Raw genomic sequence first — 10,967 nt, forward strand, 5'->3', positions numbered from 1 at the left:
GCCATGCGTCTTTGCACCGACTGTCTATGTTGTAATCTGGTCTAAATCATAACCACCAATAATATGCATACAATATTTTGTAATCACTTCCTATTCGTAAAAAAATGTTCAAGATTAGACTCATTCAAGTCCCTGGGTCCATTGTGTACACATCTTACCCGGTTGAGTGAGAAAACACCCCCGACTAACGGCAATACCGCCTCAGTCTTTATTAGGCACATGGACACGACAGACAGAGTCAAGTCCCTAATCACAACTCTCACTCACCCTCGTCATTACAGCCCTAGACTTGATGACAAGTCGTTAGTGCTGCCTGTAGAAACACACATTCTCTTGTTCATGCAACAGTCACAGTGCAATTATCGTTCATGCAACGGTCGTAGGTAGCGCGTGGACTGACTCACACACATACTGAGATCGAGGATGTGTGTACCGTCCCCGTAACTACACCGCGCTTAACAATTACCGACTTGATTTCAAGACTATTACAGCCCAAGAAGTCAAACCCTTATCGTGTCCACATCTCCCCAAACCATACCCCCTTCTTCAATTATAGAGGGACATGAGTGGTGCCAGGCGGTCCCATCCTTCTCTGTCTCAGCCCCTCATCCCCAGAGATAACAACACCGTGGGGTGAAGTGATTGAGCATCATCTTGAAAGGGAGGAGACGTGTTAATCCAGGATGTTGTCATTTATCCCTAGAGGTCTGACCTTAGTGACGTGTCAAGGTCACGGAGATTCCTTATCACCCCTCTCTATTCTCTGTGTGTGCGTGTGTGTGTGTGTGTGTGTGAGACTCGTTTGGTCCCGTTGGATAGACAAGTCTTCTTCTGATTTGTTGTATGTTGTTTTATAACTTGATTCTTTCCTTTTTATGGTAAGGGGCAACTCCATGTGGAGAATGATATTAGTGCAAACTATAAGAAACATGATCAAAGGTTTTAGATAGAGCAAACAAATTCTTACTCACATTAAGTGGTTTGATGTATCACGATGACCATGAGTGTAAGATTTGAAACTGTGCATGGTGGAGATACAACATTAATGCTTGCGGTAAACACCACATGTGATATCTGAGTATGATTTAATGGTTTGCAGTAAACAACATGTGCATGGGGGATTTGAAACTGTGTGTGGTGGTCACAATTGGCAATGATTGTGGAACAACGTGAAACCTTTTAAAGACACTGGCCACTATTGGTGATTGTCAAAGACCATGTTTTCTCATATGGTGTATCTCAACTTACTACGCATAAAATAACAAACCTGTGAAAATTTGAGCTCAATTGGTCGTCGAAGTTGCGAGATAATAATGAAAGAAAAAGCACGCTTTTCACGCGAAGTTGTGTGCTTCAGATGCTTGATTTCGAGACCTCAAATTCTAAATCTGAGGTCTCGAAATCAAATTCGTGGAAAATTACTTCTTTCTCGCAAACTACGTTGATTCAGAGGGAGCTGTTTCTCACAATGTTTTATACTATCAACCTCTCCCCATTACTCGTAATCCAGAAAGGTTTTAAGCTAATAATTATTTTGAGCATTAATTACCAATAGTGTCCACTGCCTTTAAGGCTAAAATCTCTTAGAATCCCTTCCTATGAATTGCGGCGTTTCTGAGGAGTACATTATAGTGTATGAACTCGACGTTTCAATTAGTGTGTTCTGATCGTCTTCACGAGAAAAATTCAAAGCGTATAATGGGAATTTATAACAAGTAGACGATTGACTAGTAGTGAGGATTTCTTTGAAAGACTGTGTCTAATTTTCTTGTTCACTTAATAAAGATCTTTTAACTCTGTTTATTTATGGGCGGAGAGAAGCAATTATGTTAAATATCATTGAGGCGTTGATGTATTTGCGAGCTAAGTTGCTCCAAAGTGGAATTGATTCCCACCCAACTGTAAAACGATGTCAAATGCTGCAAAACAGGAAACACGTTGTGTACCTAACTCGGAACAAATTTCATTTAAAACTGCGACCAATCATGACTCTCAGACAAACGTAAACTTTCTGCTTTTACCTTGGGACATAATATCAGTCTGTAATTCTCAAGAGATAACGCCCAAATTGTAAAAAGTTTCAGCAGTCAGCTCAGTGCGATGGTATCCACTAAAAAACATTGATCATCATCTAGTGGAAGATACGATTGTTAAAGGCACTGGGCACCGAAGTAATATTGATAAAGACCAGTTTACTCACTTTATGTATTCCTACTATGCATAAAATAACAAATCTGTGAAAGTTTGGTCTCAATAATGGTCATCAAAGTTGCAATAGAATATTGCACGTTTGTGTGCTTTCACGTGCCTAAAAAAGGCTTCGGCATGAAGTCTTTTAATATTCGAGTAAGAAATTACCTCTTTCTCAAAAACTACGAAACTCGAGAGGGAGCCGTTTCTCCGTCATAGCGATAGAGCACTCCCATCCTTTCTCTACACCGAACACTTTACATCTCCAATAAATCGGGCACCCTCTCCCTCGCACACCCCCCTCTCCAAGTTCAGTGCGCCTCATTTTAGGCATCTGAACACACAACTGTGTGACAAGAGTGTTTTCATACTATTGCGTTTTTAAAATTGTTTATTCGTCCGAATAAAGCCATACGGCCATGATACATACATTTTATGCAGTAATTTACAGAACTTCGACCAATAAGTCGAGTGCAAAGTTCCCACATTTGTTATGTAGTGCCCTGTGCTGGGATACACCATGTGTTCATCCTTTCGGACTTTGGATAATGAATCGTAGATGTATTTAATATGTGGTTAATTTTTGAACGTTTCTCTTACGTTTATCAGTAACTATTTGCATAATGTCAGAGTTCAGTTACCTCAACCAATCCCCTGCTGGCATCTAAGGAATAGAGCACTCCCATTCTCTATTCTCTACACCCCACACTTACATCTCCAGTAAATTGGGCACCCCTAGCCAACCCCTCTCCAAGTTGGGTGCGCCTCATCCTCACAAATGACCCAATTCGCCACACCTTCTCTAACAGAATGCACTCATGTTATAAGAACACGATCCATGTGCAAAACCCCTAACCACTCACCTTGCCATTGCACTGACATTAATTAAGAAGAACCTTGATGACAACGTGTTATTCAGCTCAAAAGACCGGCCAAACTAATTGAAAGGAAATCCACAGTTGTCACTGCAAGTTTTGTTTTTTATCAACCACGTAAACTAAAGTAGACAGTTACTGATTGCGTCTAATTCGTATCCCCCCATCCAACAAAGAAGGTGCCTATCGGGATACTTTAAGGACCCTTTTCGAAACCACGGCTTCAGATTCAGATTCGGCTCAGGCTAGCTTGGCCCGCGGTTGTTTGAACAATATTGCGCGTGCTTTGCGTACGCGCGCAGGGCTTCAGACGAGAGGACGGAGCCCGAAGCCGAATCCAAAACCTTACTTGGTATCAAGTAATGGGGAGAGGTTGATAGTATAAAACATTGTGAGAAACGACTCCCTCTGAAGTGGAGTAGTTTTCGAGAAAGAAGTAATTTTCCACGAATTTGATTTCGAGACCTCAAGTTCTTGAGGTCTCGAAATCAAGCATCTGAAAGCACAAAACTTCGTGTGACAAGGGTGTTTTTTCTTTCATAGTTATCTCGCAACTCCGACGACCGATCGAGCTCAAATTTTCACACAGGTTTGTTATTTTATGCATTATGTTGAGATGAACCAAGTGAGAAAACTGGTCTTTGACAATAATTTTCAATAGTGTACACTGTCTTAAAAAGATCTCAGACTTGAAACCCTTTTTGGGCCTCTGAACACACAGCTGTGCGACAAGAGTTTTTTTCTTACTCTTGCAAAACTTAAACCAATAATTGAGTGCAAAGTTCACAGATTTTAAATGCCCTGTGTTGGAATACACCTAGAGAAAATCCTGAGATTTACCTAAGGTGTTCGTCTTTTTAGAGTTGGGTATATATTAGGGTTTGGTTTAAACCACTATCAAGCCGTGTCATCTCCCACCGTAGATGTATTTAATATGTGGCACATTTTTGAACGTTTCTCTTACGTTTATTGGTAATCTATTTGCATAATGTCAGAGTTCAGTGACCTCAACCAATCCCCAGCTGGTATCTAAGGAATTTCGTTTAAGGTGTGGCAGACCCATATCCCCATACGCATCATCACGTTAGGTACCTGGGTGCAGGAATGTTTAAGTAATTTCTGTTTCTCCGTTTGGTTCAGTTCTCCGTATTCAACTCAAGCTATTTTCCATTGCCGATTTCGTAAGTAGAATATTAATTTCCTCAATAGAAAGGTTGTAATATGATTTACTTTCTGTTCTATACATGCATTGGTTACTGTAAAGTCATTTCCTTTGTTACTTTGACGAGTTATGGCTTTTGGGGTTGTTTTCTGGTCAAAAAGCTGATGTGTATTTCTGTAGAATCCCAAAATAGATCCGATAATATTTGTTGGGCACGCAAAGGTTTTATGGTGCCACTAGCAAAGTTGTTTTATTCTAAGTCCTATTTTTGACCCACTGATTTTGTTTCTTAAATTGCTTTGATGTCCTGTGTGAAATTCCCCAAAGTATTTGATTTGTTCAATCAGTATGCCGCCAAACCACCGCAAATGTGTGTACATCACACATGGCTTCGTTGCGTTTCACCGAGTTGAGTGATTGTCCCCCGGTAACAATTTGTAAATGTTAATTTTGTAAGGACGATAATTATTAAAACTGAACACCGTTTATTATTGAATTGGTGCAAACAAAATTTGTTCAAGCCTTTAATTGTCTTCTTTGAATCTTTCTGGAAACCATTGATTGCTTATTTTCTTTAATCTTTCCGGAAACCTTTGATTGTATTTTCTTTTAAACCTTCCCGACCTCTGATTACTTGTTTTATTTCAATACCCCACTTGTATTTTTTATTTGATTATTGAGTAAATTATGTTTTCACATTATTATTTTATCTATTCATTATCTGATATTTTAGTTCACCTGCTCCTTGCCGAGTTATTAAATAAACTTCCAGGGTTCCCATACGACTTGTCTACCGACTGTTCACTGTTGCATCAGCACGGTGACAAGCCGTATTGTAACATTGAGCTTTATCCACGGAGATATTGTATCATCATATTACCGCCACCCTAACCAACGGTTCTTTTCAGAACCACACCCCAACTCATTTAGAGATGGTAATTACATGGTGTTACCGCAAACCTTTTCATATCATATTTTCACGATGCAAAGTTTCAAATCCTACTTATTAGACCTATAATAGCATAAAGTTCTTTAATTCAAGCTGTTTTTCAGTGGGTGCGTTCGTTTAGCTTCCCTGGGTCAACCTCGGTGTGTGGTGTTTTTTTCCCAGGACGAACGTGGGTAATTATATGCACACGTTCGTCCTGGAAAAAGAAATCGCCACACACCGGGGTCGACCCAGGGAAGCTAAACGAACGCACCCAGTATTGATACGCGTCTATACGTGTCATCAGTTCACTGAGCATCTTTTTCAATGGGTGCATGAAACCTTTTATTAACCAATGTTCTTGTTTCATGCCACCACGTATATATCAGTCATTTCTCTATGCACGTATATAGCTGTTGTTGTAAAACATCTTCGCAAAGCACTTTCACCTCGCACATAGCTCATAGAACAACCATAGAATGTGACTGTTTAATTTCATTCCAATAATTATGATCAAGTGCAAATTGTCAACAACGCATCGAATGAAACGGGATGGGAAGTGTCGTTAATTGAGAGTGCGTGCGACTAAGCCAGTTTATACTTTAAGTCAATTACCAAAAGGGGTACAATTTTGACAAAACAGCATGTGTGGTTTGGTGACTGAGTTTCTCATGATGTGCTCGCAGGGTGTTTTGAGTAATGAGGGACGGAAACACACTGTGAGTTGTACTTGTGGAACTGATAAACCAAGAGAGCCTCGTTTACCTCGAATAACGGTGAAGATAACACTAAAAAGGTTCTCGAGGCCAACTCAACCTCATGCTGGCTGACCCCATTGGAAGACTTTACATCGACTTAAAAGTTGAGTAAGTAATCCTTCCGTTCCTGACCCCCCCCCCCAAAAAAAAAAAAAAAAAAAAAAAAAAATAACCCCCCCCCCCCAAAAAAAAACTTCCAGCACCACCAACTATGTTGAAGTCAAGTAGGCCTACATCTGATTTGTGTTATATTTTTTTTGTTCTATATACCTAGAAACTTATTTTTTTGTCGACTTGTAAGGAAGCTTGTGCGTCTTGGATTATTGTAAGATACATGGGTTGGTTGGAACGAAGACACTCCTTTTCAAAGCATATTGTGGTAGAACATTTCCCATAAAAACAATCATTGTTCACTTTTCAAATTGATTGAAAGCACGTTAGCACGATCGTGTAAATATATGATCGTGCTTTGATCGCAAAGTACAATTTTGTACAATATACCTTTTCAAACGTCGTTACCAATACACTTTCAGAGCCAACACTCCCCAACCGTTGAATTTCATTATTATAGGCAGTGGACACTATTGGTAATTAAACTCAAAATAATTATTTTCATAAAATCTTACTTGGTAACGAGTAATGTGGAGCTGTTGATAGAATAAAACATTATGAGAAACGGCTCCCTCTGAAGTAACGTAGTTTTCGAGAAAGAAGTAATTTTCCACACATTTTATTTCGAGACCTCAGATTTAGATTTTGAGGTCTCGAAATCAAGCATCTGAAAGCACATAACTTCGTGCGACACAGGGTTGTTTTGTCTTTCATTATTATAATTTTATGTCAACTTCAATGACCGATTGAGCTCAAATGTTCACAGGTTTGTTATTTTTAATGCCTATTTTGGGATACACCAAGTGAGAAGACTGGTCTTTGACAATCACCAATAGTGTCCACTATCTGAATAACAGTCACTTCCCATCATGTCAGATTTTATTTCAAAGTGACCCCCCCCCCCCCCTTCTTTCTACTTTAAACTCTCCCGGATGTCAACATCTTTTTATAATACTCCATTAGTAACTCCATTATCATTGCCACCCTATAACCACACCCGCTCACTTAAAACAAATCCACTTCCTATGATCAAGAGAGGGCGGGCTTTTTAGTCACGTTCATTTCCTCCGTGCCAGGTGCGATCAACTAGTAATCGTGACACGTCTTCGGTGTAAAACGTGAAAATAAAATCCAGATAGTTCGTCACGATTCTGGATTGGGATCTCATTTTTAATTGGACGGAAAACCTTTCTTAACATCAAGTCGTGATGGCACGATGTGCTGGATGATTCCAAAAACGCTAAGCACATGTTGGACACACGTGTACGCACAATACTTTTTGCATTAGTTCCCTTCGAGGGCTAGGGCGCGACATCAAGTGACTCGGAGAGACTGGGCAAGTTTAAGAATCTGGATCAAAACTTGTTGATTCAGATGTTTATTTGACACTGATATCTCTTCTCTAACAAATCGATATCGGTGACTACGTTAACAAAACGATTGGCACCAATCAATGCTAGTTTGATGTCGCCACAGTACAGACAGTTACTCAAATCACTATTATAATCATAGGATTTGAGGCAAATAATTATTGTTAACATCAAAACTTACGAACGAGCAATGGAGAGCTGCTGATATTGTTATACAACATTGTGAGAAACGGCTCCCTCTGAAGTAACTTTTTTTTTTTTAGAAAAAAGGGAATTTCTCACTCGACTAATAAAATACTTCTTGAAGCCTTTTAATTAGGCATCTGAAACCACGCAAAGTATTAATGCAACAAGGGTATTTTTCTTCATTATCTCTTGAAAATTCGAAGACAAAATTTCTTGAGCCAAACTGCAATCTACTGACATTTTGTATCACGTTATAATCCTACGTAAGAATAGGGTCTTTACTCTTACCAAGGTGTATAGGCGGGAAATGGTATCAATTAATGGACCATTAAAAGGGAAACACATTAGTCTCCACTCGAGCAGTTACGTGTAATTTTCAGGGCAATTACACAATGGTAATGACCGATGACGACCATTATGAATCGGTATGTTTATCCTTGATTTATAGACTACATTCTCTCTGGGGGGGGGGGGGGGCTTATCATTGAAATCTTATAGGATGTTTTCCTCTTACTCATCGACGAAGAGCTCCCTCGACCCCTTCAATATCCTTCGCTCATATCCACACACCCCCTCCTCTTTCTTATTCATTCATTTCTTCATTGCTCCTGTTTTTCATTTCTTGTTTCCACTTTAGTTCTTCCACTTTAGTTCTTCAAACGAATACACTGACCGAGTCGACTTTGAAAGAAGGCATGTTTTTATGATGTTAAAGGCAGTGGACACTATTGGTAGTTACTCAAAATAATTATCATCAAAAAAACCTTTCTTGATTACACGTAATGGGGAGAAGTTAAAAGTATAAAACATTGTGAGAAACAGCTCCCTCTGAAGTGACGTAGTTTACGAGAAAGAAGTAATTTTACACGAATTTGATTTCGAGACCTCAAGTTTAGAATTTGAGGTCTCGAAATCAAGCATCAGAAAGCACACAACTTCGCATGACAAGGGTGTTGTTTCTTTCATTACTATCCGCAACTTCGACGACCGATTGAGCTCAAATTTTCACAGGTTTGTTATTTTATGCATATGTTGAAATACAGCAACTGTGAAGACAAGTCTTGGACAATTACCAATATTGCCCAGTGTCTTTAAAGATGATGTCATAATGTTTCTCTCTAAGATTACTAGTGTTGGTGCCGTGTGGTGGCCGAGCGGTTAAATGCACACTGGTAATTTATTGTCAAAGAGCAGGTTGTTCCCACTTGGTATATCCCAACAATAGTGTATAGTGCCTTGGCCCCCTTTAGATCCAGAAAGGTGGATCAGACCCGTATCTGCTCCTATAACGGTGTAAACGCAAACAAGCAGGATCAGATCCAGTTCAAGAGCCTGCATTGTTTATGGCAACATGTTGAGAGGATGAGCTCGAACCCTGGTGGGTTCAAGATTTAGATTTGATTGTCGATTGTTACTGTTTTTCATTTCTTGTTTCCACTTTACGTCTCCAAACAAGATAGGAGTTGGTATAGTCTTCGAATACCGTCCTCGACTTTGAAATAAGGCATGTTTGTATGGAATGCCATAATCTAGGCTGGTTTGCTGGTCGAGGCACTTGTGTCCATCAGCAAGATACCTGTACATGTATATCTTTTATACCATAATTACTTTGTCCTTGTGCCCGTCTGTCCCGTACAATCACGGGAGGACGGAATAGCCAGCCTAAAGACAAAGCTTCCTGTAAAAGAACATAACAGAACCACAGATAGACTTGACTTCATTCGGGCATGTATTGTGTACACAGCTCAATGTAAGAAAATAATCAATCTTTCATTTCGTTGAGTTTACGCTGTCTGAGGGGACAAATCTCAAATCTTGTTCAACTGGGGTACTTTTCGCAACTTTTGAGTTCATGTGGAATTGCGTCCCCTGTTAACGCAGTGTGTAGTATCCTTCCTGCCAGAAAATGTCATGGAATGTACATGGATACTATTTTGTGTGAAATAGAGAGTACATGCATGGTCTACACATGTTTCCTTTTGCAATCCCCAACTTGAGCTTTAACACTGTGACGCCCTTCCACGCCATTATTTCTCACCCGTCAAATCTCTTTCTTTCAATTCAAATCAGTGTCGTTCCCCAAGGGAAATTCCCATCCCTTCTTCCAGTCGATAACCAGAGTCGATAACCAGATTATTTCTATTACCGTTTCCCCTACAAATCAGATAAAACAATCGTCAATCCTCACAATCCCTCTCCCCTCTTCACATTATTTGGACAATCTTCCCCAATCTCGAGTCAATTTGCCAACAGTGCAACCAGCGATTCTTCGGTGTCGCTCATATTATACCTTAATTCACATCGGCAGACAACCTCGTCCAAACCGGTAATTCCATTCGGTAATCTTCCACACAGATGCCAATCTGGGTATGAGCAACTGTTCATACACATGGGTTCAATGTTGTATTGTTGACACTGGTTTAACTTTCACCTTAACGCGAATGAGGGGGGGGGGGGTGGGGGCAGGTCGGCCACCATCATCACCGGTGGCCTGTAGTTAAGGGCGCTGTGGACACCTTTGGTAACTGTCAAATACCAGTATTCTCACACCGTGTGCATACAATTGTAGAAAAGCTTCCAAGCACCCATTGTAAAAAAAAAAATGCTCAGTGTAGAATGACATGTATTTAGACGCGTATGGTGCTAAAAAACAGGTTGCTGTTGAACCGCTTGATGTTATACCCTGTCTCCTTAAAGACACTGTACACCTTAGTAATTGTCAAAGACCAGTCTTTTCACTTGGCGTATCTCAACATTTACATCAAATAACAATCCTGATGGGAAAATGTTTGGCTCAATTGGTCATCGAAGTTACGAGAGAATAATGAAAGAAAAAACACCCTTGCTGCACAAATTTCGGTACTTTCAGGCATGAAGTATTTTAATACTTAACTGGGAAAGACCTCTTGCTCTTTCGCAAAAACTATGTTACTTCAGAGGGAGGCGTTTCTCACAATGTTTTATACTACCATCAGCTCTCCATTGCTTGTACTAAGTAAGCTTTTATGCTAAAAATTATTCTGATTCATTACCGCTAGTGTCCAGTGCCTTTAAACCATGGAGATAGAAAACATTAACCAGTCACATTGAGTATTATTGATTGTATCATGTTGCATCACAAAAGTAACGCCATAAGAATCCGAAATCCCATTACAGAACCTATATTCTTAGGCTATCCAATCTGCACAAAAAAAGAAAACACTAATCGTACAGTGTCCGGTCGCTGCAGCCAGGGCACTGACCTGCCCCCATTTACCAAAAGTACACCGCAGGGGCTGATGGCTCGTGATGTCACCAGCCGATGAAGGCTGAAAACACGCGAGAACTCGGTCAATGCCGATGGTCACGAGGATAGCGAGACGGGGCCGCAACCAGATTACCAGACAC

Source organism: Asterias rubens, chromosome 18 (genome assembly GCF_902459465.1).
Source record: "Asterias rubens chromosome 18, eAstRub1.3, whole genome shotgun sequence".
NCBI classification, from domain to species: Eukaryota; Metazoa; Echinodermata; class Asteroidea; order Forcipulatida; family Asteriidae; genus Asterias; species Asterias rubens.